The following is a 17,850-nucleotide window of genomic DNA, read 5'->3' on the forward strand; positions in this document are numbered from 1 at the left end:
TTTTTTAAGTGGTCATTTCTTTTTCTGAGGTTAAGAATTTCCAGGAAGATATTCTATTGGCAAATAATTCCAATACTAGAAATCATGTTTTAGACAAGTTTTGTCTTGCAGACTGAAAGCTCCCCTAGTGCTGTGCTAAAGAAAAATTGCTACATTATGACACTATGATTTTTTTCTAAGTCACATTCTGCCTTTGCAGCTGGATGTATATTCTAAAGTGGTAGTCCCGAAGGCACTCACTTTCCTCAGAGGAAGAGAGATGTGTGTAAGAAATCTTTCTACAGGCAATATTTTATTTTATTTTATTTTTTTAAAACAAAGAGCAAAGACTAGAATTTAATTCTGGAAGCTAAATCACAGGAAAATGATGAGGAATATTCTATCATGAATGCAGTTTTAGCCTCAGCATCTGAAAGTCTACCATAATGCACAATAGCTATAAGAAAGGCATAGTTCTCTTAGAAAAGAATAACTATTCATATACATATTAAAGCTGGGCACATCCATAATTTTCATATTGAAATGAATGGAGAAGAATTTTTAATTATATTTGTAGTATATTGGTTATTTTTCAAAATGTTTTTACATTGAGAAAACTACATCAGTGACAAAATTAATTTTACCCTAGATATGAAGGGTAAGTACCCTAGTGATTTTTTTATCTAAATGAGAACTAGATTAAGGAAGTACCTTTTTTGGGGTGGCACAACTATGTAATGTTAGGTTACAAATTCTATTCAATAGACAATTATATTAGCAATATTATGAGCAGCATCACTGAAAAAAGCTCTGTTTGGAAAACCATATCACATCCATGCATTTCTATGAGTACTGCCCTGGAGTGCATCCTGTATCATCATAATGGTGAAAATGCAGCCCTAGAGGTACAAATAGATCACTGTGATGGTGTCAGTTTTGCTTCGGAGGCAGTTCTACCAAGTGTTCTTGCCCTTTACCTCATATACAGCTCATGGTTTCTCTTGTCTAGCTCCAATAATAGCAAAATTGAAATTCACTTTGGGAGTTTCTCCTTTATGCATATGGACATGTAGTTCTAACACTGATTAATCACTGGTATTGTAAACAATATTTATCAGAAGCACACGTTAAAAAATTATGTGAAATATGTTAAACTTCACAGCTAAACATTAATTATTATAATAGATTTTGAGACCTCGGTAGGTCATTTGGAGAAAAGTTATTAAATCTTTCCTAGCTTATCTTGGAGTTATCAAAAGAATGACATTAATTATTAACAAGATTTATTAAAGAAAACTGTGAAGAAGTGCAGGTAATGATTAATATTGCTGCTTAGATGGCAACACTAAAGTACTCAGATGAAAGTTGATACAAAAAAAAGAGCTACAGTACCAAGTCAGCATGGTTATCTATACATGCTGGGCTACGACATACTTGTAGAGCAATGGAATAGAGTATTAAGGATCAACAGACGAGACACTACTGTTGTTCCTGAATCAAATGTCATCTGTCTTACAAACTAAGCAAATGATGCATCCATATCTAGCTTGACTGCTGAGGACTGGACAACTTATAAGAAGTTGAAAGACAAACTTCTGAGAGTACTTTCAAGACTGAACAAAGGAAATTTGTTAGGAGATATCTACCAAAATTTCCTATCTGAAGAGGAAGTGTAGCCTTGTACTCATTAAGTCATAAAAGACAGCTATTGTGTAAGAAATATTCTAGAAGCCAAGAGAAAGGGCACTTCTTCCTGTCATCAGACAAACCTATGTATACCATAGCTTGAAGCACAAGTCCCAAATGCATCAGCCTGGGGTGGTTCCAGTACAGTGACAACTGTGAAGGCTGCAATACATTTTATAATGATAGTGAGGTGGTTGTAGAAATGAAGCAGGTGGCTACACAGGATGAGCTATCTATAGTTATACAGGCCTCTGCTTGCACTGATGGCATTCACACAAAGGAAACCATCTGCATTCCACTAATAAGCATTCCTGAAAATGCTTCTTTACAGTTGCAAGTAATGCCTCAGCATATACTTCATTTCTATTACCTATGTCTATTCTAAATAATAAGTGGACCATAAGAGGTCAATTAAAGATGTTGCTTGCATGTTATCAGCACTCTGATGTACTTCAGTCCATGTAATTTCCTTTACTTGTCTAAGATTGTTAACGAAACAGATTGGAAACCTGGGGAGTTCTGAAAGAGGGAAGCCGAGGTCCTCTCTTTTCATCCGCAGAGGAGTTTATCATATTCAAGAGCACTTATCCCATCTCACTAGAGATTTCAGTCTTAATAAGAAACATTTGAACTCTGTCCTATCCATTTCTACTGAAAGCTTTCTACTAAATAAATAAATAGGAGAGAGTACCTTACTTAGTTTCAACACAAGGGCCTCCGAGAAAGACTTCAATAACAAAATTTTAAAAAGACTGATTTTCCAAATTTGAAAATTAAAAAAAGGTGGCTAATTTTTGTATTTTCCTTTCCAAAATTGGTAATCGCATATCTAAACACAATCAAAGTTTGAAAATCCTTAATAACTAACAAATCATGCTTTGCATTGTATATCTGACCAAAGGAGATAAAAAGGATAAGTTACAACTGAGTAGAGATATTTTCAGAGTCTTTGTATTGTCCTGACCCCTATTCTGTTCAAGTCCATTGGAATTTCATTATTATATTTATTGGAAAGAGAGTGAGTGCAACAGTGAGCAATCTAGAAAGCATAACTTTTTAAGATAATGAAACATAACTAAGTATTTAAAGCTAGAGAAAGTAAAATTATTTTTCTATTAAACTTTTCCTCTATAACCAAACCTTTCTCTGAGTATAAAGTGTATAGTGTAACAAGGAAAAGGGTCAGGAGTCAGTAATTACTATATCTTACACATTTCTAGACATTCATGAAAAGTGTAAAAGCAGATACTTTCTTATCCTAACAGAGTAAATCAGAAGTCATTACTCTGTTGAAGTATGTCTTCAAATAAGCCCAATGTAATTGTCTTATTTAATGGAAATTTTGCATTTATTAAAAAATTACATAATACAAAGCAGCCACTCATCAAGGAAAGAATCAAGCCAAAGGGTTAGGTTGTATTTGTCTGTTAGCTTTTTATTTGTCTTCTTCACACATTATACCATTCAAAAAGATCAAGAACTTAGTGCTTTTGCACTTCTTTAACAAAAGTTGCTGACAATTAATCCAAATTTCTTTAACATTGGTGATGGGAAATGAGAGAGAGACAAGTATTTTTACAACAGAAAGAGCAGTGAACTGGCAAATGGACTATCTGTGACTGAGAATCCTCTAAATTATAAGTACATGTATACTCTCACTTGAGACAAAAAGTATAATTGGTAAACTAGGTATGTTTTATATCTGAATGTATTACTAGAATTATCCTCAGAGAGCTGCCTGATGTGCTTGCAAGACCATTCTCTCATCTTTGGAAAGTTATGTAGATCAGAGTAAACTCCTAATGATTAGAAAAAAGTAAATGTTGTACCCATCTTCATAAAAGGCCAAAAGGTCATCCCAAGAAGCTACAGACTGATCAGCCTCACTTGAGTCCCTGGGAAAGTTATTGAGCAAGTTCTTGGCAGCCATTTCTGGATGCATGAATGAGAAGAGGGAGATTTGGAACAGTGAGCAGGGACTTACCATGCATAAATCAGGTCTGACCAACCTGGGTGCTTTATATGATAAAATGTCTGGATATGTAGACAAGAGGGAAGTAGTGGACATCATTTTCCTTAACTTTATCAAGGCTTTGGACAATGTCTCCTGCAGTATTCTTCTATTCAATTTGGGACATTACAGTTTGGATGTGTGGGATACCAGATGGGTAAAAATCTGATCAGGTCAGACTCTACATGGAGGCTGGTAACAAGTAGAATAGTGCAGGGGTCTATCCTGGGACATGTCACATTCAACTTTGCCAATGACCAGTCATGGAGTGCACTCTTCTCAAGTTTGTAGATTCCACAAAACTGGGATGACCACCCCATATGCTTGAAGGCAGTCCTGCCATTCAGAGGGACCTTCACAGGCTGGAAGAATGGGCAAGCAGGAACCTTGTGAAACTTAACAAGAACAAATACAAAATCCTGCAGCTGGGAAGGAAGAGCCCCTGGCAGCAGTACAGGCTGGGGACTGACTAACTGACTGAGGAGCAGCTCTGCAGAAAAGACCCTGGGGTCCCTGGGTGAACAGCAAGGTGAACATAAGCCAGCAGTGTGCCCTTGCAGCAAACAAGGCCAACAACATCCTGGGCTACATGAACAGGACACAGACAGCAGATTGACAAATGGGTTACACTGCCTCTACTAAGTACTTGTTAGACCTCATCTGGAATAGTTTATCCAGTTTCAGGCCCCACAATGCCAGGAAGACATTGATCAGCTGGAGCAAGTTCAGCAGAGAGCCACCAATAGGTCTGGGGGCTGGAGCACTTATCCTCTGAAGAGAGGCTGAAGGAAGAGGGTTTGTTTAGCCTGGAGAAGAGACAACTTCAGAATCACCTAATAGCATCTTCCAGTATCTATGAGGAGGTTACTGAGAAGGTGGAGCCAGTCTCTTCACAGTGGTGCCTGATAGGAGGAAGAAAGACAGTAGGTAAAACTTGAAACAAGAAAGGTTTAGACTGAGTATAAGGAAAACTTTTTTCAGTATGTGGGCAGTCAAGCATTGGAACAAGTTGCCCAGAGAAGTTGTACAGTCTCCATCTTTACAGGTTTTCAAGACATAACTGGATAAAGCCTTGAGCAATCTGATATGATCTCACAGCTGACCTGCCTTAAGTAGGAGGTTGGACACAGAACCTCCTGGGGTCCCTTCCAGTCTGAAATATCCTATGATCCTGTGATACTAAACTTTCCTGAAGTATCCAGAATCAGTAGAAAGGAGGGCAGAAACTATTTTTGTCACATGTTTCTATATAAGCCTTGTAAAAATTCAGGATCCTAAGCAAATATAAATAAGCAGACAGAGAAGAAGGAGAGGAGACTGACTGAGCACTTAATCACAATTCCTAAAGTCACGGTATATCTTGAGAATTATGTCAGGAAATCAATTGTTTTGCTTTATATTTATGAAAATAAGTAGAATCTGCTAGAACAAATTGTTCCCCATTGGAAAGCAAAGAAAACACACATTGTTAAAATGCACGTGGATCTTCAGCAGTCAGCCTACATGCTCCTGCATAAAAAGGAGTGTTTGATAAAGAAGATTATGTGTTAAGTTTACTTAGCTTAATGCACAGTACATGTTCAACTGAGTATTGTATCACTTTCTCTAAACTTCAAATTCCAGCATACCTAGAAGGTATTTCAGTATTCACTTTGCTTAGCACAGACTAATCTCAAACAAATACTGCAGATTTCCAACTGACATTCTGAATGTGCACTTGACAAATGGGAAAAGAAAAAATTAAGCAAGAAGAGGAACAGGAAAAAAAAAATGAGTAATGTATGACTACATCAGTTGGAAAGAAAAAGACCCTCTCCGTCTCACTTTCCACAACTTAACCACATGTTTTTAAGATGTCTAAGAATCCATAAAAGCATTTGGCTGTGTTTCTCCATGGTTATTTCTAACTTCCAGATACTGAAAAACAACTATTTTCTACTGTATTCTATGGGGTTTTTTTAAATTAATTAAATCTCAGTAAGCTTCCTCTAACCTCGGTATAACTGCTTTAGGTTAATAAATGCAAGGTTTAGAATTAGGAGTGGCTATAGTCCAGGAATAGATTAAGTATTATATGACCCACAAATACTAATGAAAGCAATATTATCAGTATGGGATGTTTGTCCTAGGGAAGGTGATTCCTAGGAAGTAGGACAGGCTTCAGGAAGTGAGAGATCTGGGGTTTGATTAACATTATTACATCAACTCTATGGTACCATTTTTTATCATTAAGCTTTGCAATAACTTCACACTATTAGAAAGAAACACTTCTGCTATCACAAAACAGTGTTTGTTTTACCATGCACACCTATACCTCATATGTTTTTTATGACATTAATGCAATTTCAAGACATAAACCATGAAATGTGAAAGACATCAATACAATAAGACTGCAATTGTAAATATATGTCTCTTCCCCCCATAATCACTTTTTAGCAATATTTTGTCCTTGCTTAGCCAAAAAGATAAGTTCCAAATTTCAGTTCAACAGACTCAACACAAATTGTGATATTTTATTCACCCACAAAAAACACCTTAATTCTCAACAAAATTCTACTTGATCCTCTGCATAAATCTTATTTTCTAGAAATTTGGCTCAATTATACCTATGCAACATAGGGAAATTAATATCGTTCCACTGATTCCAATGAGAACATAGTTGGTACATCCACATAGCAGACGTATCATAGGTTTCATAGGTATCATAGGTTCTTTTTAGGTTTAAGCTATACATTTTGAAAACATAAAGATTATGAATCATTTGTACAAAATCCAGTTGTAAAATACAACTGAAGGTTTAGGATGAATAGAAAAGATACACAATTTTTTTGACCACATAAAATAACCAATGAAAGAGAAAAATGAAGAGGAAAAGAAGAAAGTAGAGCTTAGGTCATTGAAAGCATATCACAACAAGTAAAACAATCTCTGGGAAAGAAGTTTCAAGGCTCAGAAATGCAAGTGCATTTGAGTTTTGCTTTTGGTATGTAATAATATAATTATTTGAAATATTTTCTACAGGTACCTCACAAAAAAAAAAAATCTTTGAATCTTGAGCTTTAAATGTTCTACCTGTTACTAACAAATTTCCCTTGATGTAAGAAACACTGATGATTTTTTAAACTTAACAGGAAACATAAGGGCTCAAAGAATTTCTCACAGTTCTGGTTTCCCATAAAAGGCCTACAAAAAAATGGTGTCAGGTAAGAGGAATAAGACACAGCCAGGCCTTTTTATATTTCTACATATGTGCACATGACCTGTTCAGTGCATGGTACAAGATGCGGTGTGCTATGACAGGAGAAAAAAAGAGCGCTCTCATTGTTCTTTTACTTTCAATTGACTGTTATGTTGATTGTTCATGACAATTCATAAAATCTCTGACTTACCTTTCTCCTATAGGTCTTCAAAGAAACTTAAAACTCCTGTTTCATTTGTTGGATTTTTTTTTCTTTCTTTTTTAGCATCCCATGAAAACGGTGAGTTTTGGAATATTAAGAAAAAGAAAATTATTCTTATGGATGGATGAAAGAATTTGGTTCCTTTAAAAATGCAATATAATAGAATGAATTATAGAATGAATTATAGAATGAGAAAACAAATCTGTTTCCTTAATAGTTGTCTTCAGCTAATCAAAACAAACTTTAAATGCTTGTACATCTCTTCCACAACATAGAGCAAAATCCACTCTGTTACACAATAAATGTATAGTAACTCCACTAATATCAATGTTGCTATACAGCAAAGTGCAAATACCTCCGATCTATCAAAAAAATCCCATTCAGCATAAAAGATTGGAATAAATTGTGACCTCTCTTCTTAAACTATCTGAACAAACACACACAATTTTATTTTATTTTCCCCAAGCAAATTTAACTGGAAAATTTCTTTAATTAGTTTCAGTCTGGGGAGTTTCAGGGATGCCAAATAAATGAGTTATAAACCTTTGAAATCTATCAATAAATGTTTAGCAGACACTCTGACAGTTTCTTATCTGTGGTTCAGGAGAGCTGTTAGATGTCACTAAAATTACTCCAATTTAACAACGGATGTCTTAACAGCATGACTTTCCTGATACTGTCCATACATCTTCTGTGCTAATATGCAGTTCAAATCAAAGGCCTTTCATAGTTCCAGATTGTATGGCCTTCACATCACAAGGAAGGCAAGGCCATAAGGAAGATGTGTCATTGAGAAGGAATCCACTAAACAGAGTGGTAAATCTTATTCTGAAATTTGTAGTTAACTCCCTCTAACTCTCACAGCAGTATTGAAACTCTATTTACATACTAAAATTGTTTCATAAATTTTAACAAAAATAAAGGTTTCCTATTGATCTGATATTAAGACAATGCAAGGCTACCTGATATTGACAATCTCATTAATTGCTTAATTTCTGCAATACAAGAAGCTAAGTGCAATATACCAGAGAAGTAAACATTTTTTTCTTACCTTCAAAATCTTAAATTATAATGTTAACATCACAGAAGAACGCACTAGCATAAAGAGACCTAAAGCCTCTCATCCATAACTTAAAGGACTTATGAACCAGTGAAAAGATGAAGGAGAAAAAAGTTGGTGACTTTTAAAGCTTCTCAGTTTTAGGTTTAGCTCAGCATCTTCAGATGTGCAATCTGAAGTAGAACAGCCTCACAGATGGTGTAACTGTGTTCCTCCAATGCAGGTCCTTAATGCACAACTGATTTCACACTGATACTGACTGTCTACACACCTGTGTATACATCTGGTAATATATATTTCAAAACATATTTTAGAACTAGTACTTGACTTTAAAGCTAAATGAACTTTTTTCAATGAGTCATTAATCATTGAAAAAATGCAATTTTGGATAAACCAAATATTATTTGAATTGATGAGTAGTTTTCACTGAAATTAAAATGGTAACATTTCAAAAAATATCCAAACTATTTTTTCTGACATGTTCAGAACTCTTTGCTGATGGTGATAACGAAGAGTTAGATTCATGGAATCTAGAAAGAAACAGGGGAAAAAAAATTGCTTTGCTTTTTTCCCTAAATAGAAATATCCCTTTCTGGAGGGATGATTATTTATCTAACCTGTGCAATGCAGAACACAGTCAATGTTAAAAATTAGGAGCTAGTTTCTGGCATTTCTCATAACCACCTGGTGCAAAAGTTCCCTCAAGGGACAGGTACTCCAGGTTCTCACCCTTCCAGCAAACGAGGAGCCTCAAAAAAGGTTTCACTTATCTGGCAACAATGACCCAAACTCATAAGTATTGAATTAATGAGTTTCCATCCAGCCTCTTTTGCAAACTCAGAGATGCTCCTCTAACTCTTAATTTTTTTCAGATGTATTTCAATAAAAAATTAAGAATTTACTTTGAAAAGTAACACAAAATAACTGGGAGAATTTACCTGTGAGTTTGAGCTTCCCTGATCTTTTATGAGTCACAAAATAAAATTATTATTGTTAGTATTTATACAGAATTTTTCAATTTTATTAATCTCTTCTTATAATGCAGTATCTTAAGGGTTTATTTTCTATTAAAGTGCAACTACAAGCTATTGTAGTGAGACCTGAGCCTGTAACATTTTTTTGGTCAGATGTTATCTACAATTTACAGCATTTTCAATGAAAACTTTTTGATATCCCTGAATTGAAACGTTTCATTTTGTGCAGTGGAAGTGAGGTACTTAGCTTCGACATAACATGAAAAAGTTTCAGGAAACTGTCACCCTGAGCCAGTAGCTCAGCAGATCAGTATACAGGATATCTAAAATTTTAGGCTCTTCTTAGGCCAGGAACCACCGCCCCCTTGTTGCTGATCATCTCCCTTGAAGGACTGGATTCATGGGTTCACTGGGGTATAATCTGTCCATAAACTATCCCTTAGACAGGAGTGATAAAATGAAGCACCTCAGCTGTAACTCTTATTCTTAATTCCTAATTTAATGAAAATTTATGGATAGAAAGTTTGGAGTTTGATTAACAGTTTCTTATTTAATGCATTCACTTTTTTAATAACTGCAACAATAAAATTGTGATTCCTTCTGAAGTTCAGAAATTTTCTCTTAGAGAAGTCTAGAATTAGAAAATGAAATATGGAAAAGGAAATATTAAATGGAAAACAATATGAAAAAAAGAAAAATAATGTAGCAAAATTTTTAAAAATGCACTTATTTCTAAAAATGTTGTGAAAATCGGGGAGGGGGGGGAGGGGAGGAGGAATTCTAAGATATTTGTCTTGTGTCACACAGGTCTAACTTTATGTATTCCAGAACAGCTCTGTTGCCCAGGGAAAACGGATTAGTCAGGACATCTTGTGACAAGAAACATACAACTCGCAACCATATAATGTGGTTAGAAATTTTCCTCAGACCAAGATACCATTTGGCCATAAATGTTACCCTCGAGACCTTAACTCTAGCTACCCTAGAGAAAAAATTATTTTGAGATATGCAAGATAACTGAGGGTTACTTAGTAAACCAGAGTACAAACAGTGTATTAGAAAAAGAAATTTTAAAGACCTGTAGCTTGCTACTTTGTAGGTTATAGTGATTATGGGTTGCCATCATTTAAGCAGTCCCCAAAGCGGTCCTCTCCTCTGTGGAGAGCAGTTTGAGTTAGGACAGTAAGGGCACTGAAAACTGTTAAGCTTAATACCTTTACAGGCTTGATACTGTCTGGCATAGTTATATTGCACAACTGTATGAAACAGTTTCTATCATGAACTAGTTATTCCAGTGAGGTAATAAAATGGGCTTCACTAGAAGATGTCCTTTAGGGAAAGGGATGAAGAAATGCATCATCCTTTAAGCAAACTCTGCTCTCTCTCTCTCCTATTACTTGGTGAACTTTGATCGATAAACAACCTCAAGATTGACTATGGAAAGTAAGATTTCTTGTGCAGGAACTTCTTCACTGCAGGAACTGCATACTGATGATCTTCACTGAGGTCAGTAAATAAATTAATAAACATTTTTGCTCTACTACAGTGATGTATGAAGTCATGTACTATAAAAAAGCTGATAAGGTATTCCAGTGAACCCTCTCGGGTTGGCTACTCCTCTCAGGGCTTCATCTGGTAAAAGAGTTCCCATTAGAAGTTCACTGATCATTTTAAGCTTTGATATATAATACTGCACTGCACTCATTTTCTAATGCCTAGCACTATTCCAGAACATTTTGTTGATTAATACTCGTTCTTGGCACACAGTTCCACATGTTCCTGTTTAATTCAGTCTAAGCTTGCCCCCCTCTTTTTTTTTACATTACTAATTAGTGAGCAAAGCAGAACTTTGCACTCTCACAATATGCTCTCCCAGCTATGATGTACACTTGGCAGCTGGCTTTATATTGTTAATGTACTTTGGACAATCATTCATTGAATATTGGATAAAACATTTTAACTGTTCTAATTACAAGTTATTTTTCCTTTCCAGTGTCTCATGTACTATTTCTCAGTTATTAACAGCAGAATTTATACATTTTCATATCTTCTATCACAATCTTTGCTTTTGTTGAGTGCTGTAGCAGTCTTGACAAAATCTCAGAAATGTTGAAAGCAAATCAGACATTTTAATAGACATACTGGGCAAACTTAAATAAATGAATTAAGTTTCCAACCAGGGATTAGGTAGAATTGAGGTCCTTAAACTAATTACTTCAATATCAAAAGCTCCTGCTTAGCTGCTTTACATAATACAGGATGTATCTAAGTAGATGGATGCCTCCCTGCTTGAAGTTATTGCTCCCTGGAGTTTTAACTACGTACTGACTCAGAAGTACTCCAGCCTGAGCAGCCCGGTGATTATCTCCTTTCTAAACTTCATTGGATCCAGAGGAGCCCAGGCATTTCTCAGAACATGCCCAAAACACACGCACACTAACATACAAATGTAGAAAATTATATCTCTCATAAAATACAGTTATGACCGCTGTCTATTCTGAAATGACTGGAGGGAGAGCAGCTGCCATTCATCTTTCTGAAGTGGTAACCTAGTGATTATAAGACTTTCCTATGAAATACCACAGTGATTTCCAAACCCTCCCACACTTATATTTCCAAAACATACATTTTCCAAACAACTGGGAGTGAGGAAACAGATTAAGGGAAAAGCACCCTGCAAGGATAATGCCCTCGTGAAGCCTAAGTGAAATGAAGGAGAGGGACATGAGAAAGACAACCTGCTTCCCTGCACTATTTCTGCATGTCATCCAGATACTATTCAACGTAACTAGAGAATTAATCCTACGAGCTGTGAACAATGAGTGTCTGAAACACTAGAATAATGAGTCAATCACTTCTACTAACCTACTCCTGCCCTGTAAAGCTTGATTTCTTTTTTGCAAAACACAGACACAAAAGCAGACAGCAACCCCAGCGTAGTTTAAAGCCTTGGAGATTGGGGCTTGCATCTTGTTGGCAATATATGTGGATTTTAACTCCCTTATGCTGAATGAAACTCTTCTCCCTGAAGAGGGTTCGTACCAATAGGCCATTATACAAAAAGTAACACCTTTACTACATATTTTAAAAGAAAAGATTCCTGCTTTGAGATATGCGTCTCAGGAGAGGCTTCTGGGGTGTCAGTGTCAAAGGTATAGAACCCTCCAGCACGTGACTGCTCCCGAGAGAGGTGGTGTTTCAACACAGTATGGCAGACAGCAGTTGTTGTTTGTGGGATTTTTAGAACACAGTGGAAAAGTAGTGCACTGTCTCCCCCCCAGAATGTGTTATCTTACTGAAAAAAAGCAAACAGTAGTTTCTGATTAATAATAGGAAAGAAATCTACGAAAGGAAAGGAAAGGAAAGGAAAGGAAAGGAAAGGAAAGGAAAGGAAAGGAAAGGAAAGGAAAGGAAAGGAAAGGAAAGGAAAGGAAAGGAAAGGAAAGGAAAGGAAAGGAAAGGAAAGGAAAGGGAAGAAGGGAAAAGGGAAGGGAAGGGAAAAGGAAAAGGGAAGGGAAGGGAAAAGGGAAGGGAAAAGGGAAGGGAAAAGGGAAGGGAAAAGGGAAGGGAAAAGGGAAGGGAAAAGGGAAGGGAAAAGGGAAGGGAAAAGGGAAGGGAAAAGGGAAGGGAAGGGAAGGGAAGGGAAGGGAAGGGAAGGGAAGGGAAGGGAAGGGAAGGGAAGGGAAGGGAAGGGAAGGGAAGGGAAGGGAAGGGAAGGGAAGGGAAGGGAAGGGAAGGGAAGGGTGACAGATTTTTACCTCTGGCACTTAAACTGCATCAGGAATCATTATATCTACGTATAAAGTAATGGTACAGTAAAATTGAATGTACTTAATGTAGAAGATCACGGCAGTGCACTGTTAAGCTGCAGGTACATGATCTGACCACTGACCAGGCACTGGCTGAAGTTAAGCTGACTCAGCAGGACATAGAAAAAAGCTGGACGTGACAGGTAACAGTTGCAGACAGCACCGTGAAGGATGTCTGGATCTCAAGGGTGTGCAAGGGGAGTTATGTGGGAAAGAGCTGAGCCTCACAAACCCCTGGGGGAAGTGCTGGGGCCCCTCAGGGAGTGCAATTGCCCAAGGTCAGCAGCAGTGGGGTAACTGTGCTGGTAATGCTGTGCACTGCCAAGGTCACCCAGGTAGCACTATCAGAAAAATCAAAGTTGGATACGGATGTAGCAAAGCTGAGATCAAAGGGGAAAGATTAAATGGGAGCAGGTTGTATGTTCATGGGACAGAGAAGAACAGATACAAGTGTGGCAAAAAAAAGGTCAAGGAACCAGAAAGGGGATAATGAGGCAGGCAAATGATGTAATCATTAGCTGGCTGTTGGGGATAACTGATGCTCTTGATCACTGCAGCCTGAGCAGGACAAGAAACAAAACCAGTTGTCCTGATCACACCACACAAGTCAAACACGCCCTTCATTCAGAGGGATGGGGCAGGGGAGATGACCAAGACAAGTACCAAGGTGACGGACCAAACATCCAGGTATCACCATGCCTGCAGGTGGTCCAGGTCTGATGACATCATTGTCTTCATGACCCCTTCCTCACATATGTTTAGAAATTGCACAAAAGCAACTGGCAAGCTGCATCCTGGTCCTATCAATGAGCTCATCACCAGGAGGATACTCAAACCCTCCCAGCTCATATGCTATCAGCCTGTTAGCAGCACCCTGCAGCTAGGTTGATCAGTATCAATTGAATTAACTTTGTGTAGGCATGCAAGTAAAAAGGCATGAATTAAATTTATGATAGGATTTAATTTAACCATCATGAACAGTTAGGTGGCTGTTGACTTAGTCTTTCACAACAACGACTAATATCAATTTCATAAGCACCTCTGGAACAATATCAAAACTTTCATATAATAAAAAGGTAAAATATTTCAGAGCGAACTGAAGCCAAACACTGTAAATATTATGATCAAATAGAAATCTATCAGTCATTGAATTGTCTACTGTGAAAAACTACCTTTCACAGTCCTGAAACTTTTTCAAAGATAATGAATGAAAAATGTCAATTTCCACAGCTATCATATGTGTTCAAATTGCTCTTTACCCTACTTTTGAAAGGTACCTTACAAGATTTACACCCTTTCTCCAACTGAAGCTCTAGGTCTATTATTGCAGAAAACTTCATAATCCATTGACTTCAGAAAACACTTATTGAAAGTTAACTGTAAAGCCATTATTAGGTGGTGTGACTACAGATGGTTCCACAAGTGCGGTTTCACATTGGGGAACACAAACAAAACCAAACCCCAATGCACACAGACACTATTTACTGGAATCTCCCTGAAATAATTTTCTGAGACCATAATCGTATAATTTCTTGAGTTGCATTTTTTGTGATTTTTTTTCTTTAATTTTAGAAATTATAATCGCTATTCCCCTTCTGAACAGTTTTCTCAACAGTCAAATACTGAGGCTTATACTACTGTATAACTATTGTAGCAATTGGTTCTACCACCTTTTCATCAATCAGATTGCAGTTTCAGTTTTATTCATAATTTTAATTACTTTTTTTAATTTCTATGCCAGAGTCTGTCAGCTCAATCAGTAAACCACACATGGAAATTAGTAAGATCAGAGATACAAACCTCTCAGAGAGGGTTGGATTCTACTCATGATATGTAGGCACTTTTTTGCTAGTAAACATGCAGAACCAAAGTTATGCTGACTAGATTTTATGAACACTGATAACACATACCCTTTTTCTATTTCAATGTGTTAGCTCAAATTTGGTGTTCACATGTATCACCACATTAATTTTATTACCCATATGAGAATGTAGAAAGAGTAAATTAAGGTCTTTGCTATAATATTTGCAGAAAGTCTACATGCTTGAAGTGAACATAATTTAAGCAAATTTAACTGTCTAAATATTTTGCACTACAGTAAGGTGACTATTTGCTCAGATAATTTTAAAATATGTATTTTTGTTATAAGCTTACATTAGATATTACATTTTCCTTGCTAAATACAGGACAAAGTAGAAAAATAGAAGCCAGCAGTTGTAATTCAACAATATAAAATTTCAATTTTTTTTAATAGAACATTTTCTTGCAAAGAGAAACACTTAACTGCATGTATAAAAATATATACATTTGTAAAAGACCATTGTTGTTGCTGTCACAGTGAAATAGCACGAAGTGTGTAAAGTCTTGAGAGGTATTTGCAAGCATGTTTACATTTTTGGAGAATCTTCTCTCACATTCATGAAGGATTAAAACCACATATATGTAGCATGAAAAAGATCACACGTATCTATCTATTCATCCATTGTTTCAAATTAGGAGCTACTTAGGAACAGATCCTCATTGTGGATCTGGTTGTGATATATTATGGTTTTTAATCATATTTCAAACACAGTATGTAGTGTATGTACAATAGAAAGAAAGCTATCTCTAGAAATTATAACCTAAAAATCACTCTCAACGTGAAATTTATTTCTGTAGTATGTGTGATGTCTGAATAACCCAATGAAATGAAATACAACACAACAACAAAGCCCATGATCTCAGAACAGGATTGAATTTAGCACTTGCCTTGCACAGAAAGCCATACCACTAGCTGTTTGAGTCTTCCTTCACTGAGTTTAAATCTGCTATATGGATGATGGAGAAGTTGCTAATGAAAATTTGCTCTTACATGATAAATGTGATACAAGGCTCACCTTCCCACCCCTGCACACAGAGCAGCGTGGAGGCAGAGGGCAGCAGGGGAGTCCCAGTGCCCCAGTCAGAGACACGAGCCTGTGTCCCGGCCCCCCCAGGGCTGTCCCAGAGAGCATCAACCCCACCAGCTGGATGAGACCCAGCACCATGGGACCGCTCTCTGGGACACTGCACAGACTGGCTGGTGTCTGCCCTGGGGGATGAGGCTCATTATGGGATGCTGGGAAGAGCATTCTGGGATTATGCGAGACTTTTTTATGGGATGCTTAAAGGAGGAACCAAAGGTGGGGAAAGGCAAGGATTAAGGTGCTTTGAGGAGGAACAAGCATGGCAAAATAGAGGGAAAGGGGGATAAAAGGGGCCGGTTGCACATAAACAGGTCAGCACACTTGCCTGGCCACGCTGCAGTCTGTCTTGCCTTGTTATTAAACTCCACTTCTAACTGGCTGAGGGCTTTCTATTCTCTGTGCATGTGTATGTTTGGGGTTTGAGTGGAGCCACTGGAGTCAGACAATGGGTCAGAGCCTGCGTGTCCGTGGTGCAGCAGATGAAGACACCAGAGTGTGTGCATAGTCTGCATGTGTGTGTGCAGGTACGTCACTAGCAAGCATCAGGCCAGACGTAGCCAGAGAATAGAATAAGTTTGGGAGCCAGGTATCAGAGAGGCCATACAGCTCTGAGACACCAGAGGATGTGAGAGTTGGCTTCTGGAGGGACCACGGTGCAAGCAGATTACCAGAGAAGCCAGGATTCTGGCAATCAGCTCCTGGTGGGTCCATAGGTCTGGACCAGCTACTGGAAAGACCCATGTGTATGTCTGTGCATGAGACAACTGGGAAGACCTGGCAGATCCAGGGGCCAGCTGCTGGGCAAAAGTCTAAGGCCTGCTACTGGAGGAAACTGTATTATCTATACATATATATTTTCCATTATTGATTTTTATCTTGATCAGCCAGAGAGGAGAACAGGATCAGGCCATTTTTGCTGCTTTCATTTTGTCTGTGTTGCTCTGTGCGACCATCCATATGCATACGTATATGTGCATTGTGGGTCTGTGTGCATGTGTACCTATTGGGAACACACGCTCATCCTCGCTGCCAGCTGGACTGGAGATATAGAGCTGCAGCAGCCTCACCTCTGACAGACTACCAGATTTGGCAACTCCTATACAGTCCCTACTCACAAGACTACCACGCTTTTCCCTACCGTTTATTAAAAGTTAAGATTTACAGGACTTAACATTTATTTGGATAGAAGAGAGAAGCATTTTGAAGAGCTAGAAATAGACACTACTGATTTTTTAAGGGACAAACAACCGTTGTTTGGACAGCTCAGGACAAAGCTTATGTTATAGATACAAAGGGGAGTGCAATGTAAAATGAAAAAAAAAAAATGCAATGAGAGCTTTGCAGAAGAAGTTGAACTGCAATAGAAAAAGATAGAGAGGGATTTGTACTGAGCAGGAAAATTTAATACTGAAGTAGGATGGCCTGAATTAAAAAGAGAAGCTGGCAAGCTGAGGGTAAGAAGTGAACAGAGAAGAGCTGGGGAATGGCTGTGATACGTCAGTGAGACAAGAAAGGAGCAAGGCATGACAATAAAGTGAGCGAAATGTGGTATTTTTATATTGCAATGGTATTCAACTAATTAGCTAGGGAAGAATAAAATGAAGAGAGTATTAGCCTGCACATTTGAATTTCTAATTAATGAAGTAAAAGCATCATCTAAAGCAGTGGAGTTTTACAGAGGTTAATTTCTTTCCTAACTCTTAAATTAATAAATAGAGAGAAATTATTCATGATCACTCCAGAAAAAAAAAATGAAAGAAAATAACCAAAATCCTTCCAAAAATATCTGTTGAAATGGTAACTTGTTTCAATATTAAAAGAGTTCATCCCTTCAAACACTCAGTAAACTAATGTATCAGAATGCCTGAAGAGTATTCGTTGCTCAAACTCGTTTGATGTATTGTAGATTATCTGATTTAACATCTAATTTTTACTTGTAACAAGACTAATTTAGTATTAAAAGATCATTTACAAATATACATAAA

This window comes from Ciconia boyciana, chromosome 2, assembly GCF_034638445.1.
Source record: "Ciconia boyciana chromosome 2, ASM3463844v1, whole genome shotgun sequence".
Taxonomy (NCBI): Eukaryota; Metazoa; Chordata; class Aves; order Ciconiiformes; family Ciconiidae; genus Ciconia; species Ciconia boyciana.